The sequence below is a fragment of the Galeopterus variegatus genome, unplaced genomic scaffold (assembly GCF_000696425.1).
Source record: "Galeopterus variegatus unplaced genomic scaffold, G_variegatus-3.0.2 Scaffold108, whole genome shotgun sequence".
Taxonomy (NCBI): Eukaryota; Metazoa; Chordata; class Mammalia; order Dermoptera; family Cynocephalidae; genus Galeopterus; species Galeopterus variegatus.
In genome coordinates this window covers 838,277-842,484 of record NW_007726219.1, presented here as the reverse complement: position 1 = coordinate 842,484, position 4,208 = coordinate 838,277, and positions in this window count along the sequence as shown.

The following is a 4,208-nucleotide window of genomic DNA, read 5'->3' as shown; positions in this document are numbered from 1 at the left end:
TGGTCTTAACTGGGGGATCCGGCCACCGACCTGGGTGTGGGCATCGCTTTCCCAGTGCCCCCAGAGGGGGAGGTGGGATTACTGGTCCAGGCTGAGCTCGGGAAGACAGCTAAGGACACTCACTGAGCCTGTCTGATGAATGCCTGTTTCCAGTGAGGACCCATGGATGGCTGGCAGAGAGGCAGCATGCTGGGTCTTTCCATCATGATATGCTGAGGGCTCAGACTTTTGGTGGGGACTTGGGGTGAAAACCTGGCTTCACTCTCCTCACATGCATCTGTGGACAAGCCGTGTGCATGTAACCTTTGTGAGCCTCAGTGTATGTATACAAGGCTTTGTAAATTGAAAGGTGCTGTGCAAATCCTGGGTGATCATTTCATGAACCACATTTATAATATAAAGTGTTTTTAGGTATCAGTCAGAAGGATCCAAGGAAAATAATAACCTAAATGAAAGCTCATTGTTTGTACAAGCAATTTAGAGATGTTTATTCTGCTGTAATCAATATGGCTGGTGATTCATGCTCATGGGGCTGGGATTTAGAAAAAACTTTTCATGCTAGTTATCTGACTAGTGGGGAGACTCACCCTGCCCTCCCCCGTCTGCCCTCTGCTTTGTGCTGTCATCCCTGTAAGGGTTTGTCTCTGTAGTCCTTGCACTTAGCACCAAACCACAGCTGAGGCAAAACTAGCGAACCTAGCAACAAACCAATGCCATGGAAACAAAGTAAACCATATTTGGGTGTGGCCCCAGACTGTTTAAATGTCCTGGCATTTGCTGGTTAGCTATGATTCTGATGTTCCTAGACCAAAATTAGACCATTCTATTTACCTTTTGTTCTTTTCTCAGGAGTTCCTTGTACTTCTGAGAACTGGTTTGTAGATTTCGGACATTTAATATGCACTGAAAGGGTACAGAGGAAATAAATCATATCACAAACATGGTAACTTTTAAGAATGCCCGAGTCAGACCTTTCACAAAATCTAAAGTACCTTCTCAGTGCAGAGCTTCTGGTCTTAAATAGTGTCCTTGCAGGTCAATTCTGTGTGTTTGCAGGTCACTCACTGGCTGGCAGATTGGAAAGGGCCAGAAGTTCAGAGTCAACTTGTTAGAAGTGGATGTTCATTGGTCGTTTTTACTAAAAGGAGAAAACGGAACTCTGCGTCATTGACCTCACAGGTCTTTATGTAAAGACCCCAGGCCCTACACTGGCATGGTCCAGATGGACAATAACCCTCCCAGGGGCACAGCAGTGGCCACCCTCTTCCTGAGGACACCCCCCCCCAATGCCACTCAGACCTTTCAAAGGGGCCCTCGGGTTTCTTCCACTAACCTTCCTGAGGATGGGAACCTGGGGTTTTTAGTCCGATTTTTTTCATACTCAGGTGGTTTTAGTTTTGTTTTCTTCAAGGTAAAGGATTTTATATTACTCTGCCAAGCTGCCTTGAGCCTTTAGAGCTATGAGTGTTGTAATGAAAATTTTGAGTACCTCCACCTTCCCATTCTACAAAATGTCACTCTTCATAGCCACACCCCTTACCTTGACTTCTGAGCCGGCTTTCCCAGCGTCAAGTTTGTAGGTTCCAGTCACCCATTCTCCACTCTCACAATTGACTTTGCTGTTAGTTTAAGAAGGCTGGGAGAGGGGTCTGCATTAGAAGGGGCAGCATTATTTGTACCAAAATTAACAGAGGACAACTGTGACTCTACACTTTATTCCTGGGGCCCTGAGGTCTAAATAATAACACTAAGAAGGACGTATTAAGTGAAAGAAAGTGAGTGGAGATGCCGGGTACCATTCAAGCTTTATTAAAGGAAGAAAATCTGCTGGGCTGTGGTCAAAGTAGTAGGCAGCCCAGGGCTGCCCTGAAAAGGGGACAGCCCCAGGTGTGGGGGTGGTAGAGCTTATATAGTGCACCAAGGGCTGGCTGATACCATCAAGGAGGGTCATTATGCTAATGTAGATCCGGGTGGAGAACTGTGTCCTTGCAGGAAGCAAAAGGGGTTTCTGTTTAAGTCAGGAGGCTTCTTGTAAGGGGAAGGGGGGAGGGATGGGGAGGGGGTGGGTGGTGCCATTTTGTACTTGGGCTTGTCTAAAGTGGCCCTGGTTATGTTGCAGATCTATTATTAAGCATTCAACCTACAGTATAGACTTTGATATTTGCCCTAGAGCTGGGAATGGTTCTGAGATAGGCCACCTCACAGGTCTGGCTGGGCTGAGACATGAGTCAGAATGCAGCATCCTGCCATCTAGAAGGGTGTTAGGATGGTGGTTTCCTTTAATATACTCTCACTTACAGGAATCAGCAATCTCTTGTGCATTTATTATTTTATTGCTAGTAGTGTTAGTTTGTTTCTGAGACTAAGAATCATAAGCTAGTTGCTTCTTACTCCATGAAAGTGTCCTGGCATGGTCCACCTCCCTGTCACCTATATTTTGTACAGCAACCCCCTCCCACAGTTTCTGTGAGCAGCGGTTCTCTAACCTGGGCTGCCCACAGTGTCTCTGCCTGGCTCATCCCAGTTCTCAGCCATTTTAACCTGTGGTCCAGCTTCCTACTTGCTGTGGAAGAGGAGGAGGCCTGGGTACCTTGAGTAGGGGCAACTACCATGGGGACTCTGTCAGGCAGCAGAGAGCAAAAGAGGGGACTCAGGAGGCAGCAAGGCGGGTGTTGGTTTGATTTTTACTGGACTTCCTGCATGTCAGGCACTGGGCTAGCAGGGCAGCTCACCCCGACTGTGGTCAGCAGGCTCCATGTGGTAGGGCCTTTGGTCCTCATGTTTAGAGTGGGCACTGTCATTATCACTGGCATGTTTTAGATGAGACGAGACACAGAGGCTAAGTCTCATGCTCAAGATCTTATGCGAGTGAGTGGTGGAACCAGGAACTGAACAAAGTGGTTTAATTCCAGACCCCTTTTTCTTAACCCCTTCCCTATATGGTTCCCCCAGAGGCTAACTAGCAATTCACTGGCCAGGGGGTTGAGAAAATGTTCCCTGTGCCAGTTACAGGTGTCTTCAGGCATTGCCTTGGGAACAGGCAGAGCAAAGGAAGCCTGTTCCAGCACACTGCTCAGGAAGATGTGGTCACAGGGTTTGGGGCGGTGAGTAGCTGTAGAATCTAGATCAGAATATTCAAACTGATGTCTCAAAAGAAGGCTATTTTATTAACTGGCTATCAATCTCACCTGTGAAGTTGTTGCTACTAGTAAAATTATAATTGCTTTCCATGATAAATTCCATAAATCCTCTAGTTGCTTATGTAGAACAGTTTTAAAATATTTTCTCCAATTTATTGAACTTTATAGAATCAGGAATTGTTATACCAACATTTTTTAAACGTGTTGTAGTGAGAACACAAGCTGATCAAGGGTAGGCATTTCATTCTCTTTGAAAGTTGTTTTGCGAGCCTTAGATCCTACCCATCAAAGCCTGGCGCTGGTGGGCTTCTCCACAGCAGCCCTTTACCCAGCCTTTTCCTTCGCCCCTGTCCCTCCCAAGTCAGGTCCTCCTGCCCCTCAGAACCCACCTGCTCCGCTGCCTGCCCACCCACAAATCCTACTCTGGAGCCCGTCCCCTGGAGCCCGGTGCGACAGCGGGAAGGTGAGCGTACCCGGGTGGTGCGCTAACAAGTGACCTAGAGCTCGGTTAGAGTAGCAGAGAGAGGAATTGGGGGGCTGCAAATCTAAATGTGAATGTGTGGTCTCTCAAGACGCTTTCCGGAGCCGCCTTTGCAGAGAACCAGGCCAGGCGATTCTGCCGGAGATTCCCGTTTTGAAGGGAGGAGGTGGCTTTCTGACAAGGGTCTGCGAAAACGTGTCCCCACGGCATGGTCCGGAGGGGGGCCTCGATGCAGTGTCCGACGAGGGTGCGCAGCAGGCAGCGGCCTTGGCCAGGACAGGTTGACCTGGTTAAAATCCGCGTCGTTCCCTTCCCGTCGCTTCTGCCCCCAGCCTGGCGAGGTCAGGAGCCGTTCTGCGCTTTGCCCGCAGGACTTTGGTTTTAAATGACGAGGGGCGCGCGCTCCGGGCCGCAGGAGGCGTGTGCGGGGCGTCGGGTCTGCGCGCAGCTCCGCGTGCCGGAGGCCGGCGCCGTCTCGGGGTGATGCGTCAGCAGGGCTCCCAGGCAGGTGCTGCCAGGGTCGGGGGACGCTGGCCTGAGCCGGGAGGACACGGCGGGGACAGGGACGCAGCCGTCGCCCCGCCCTC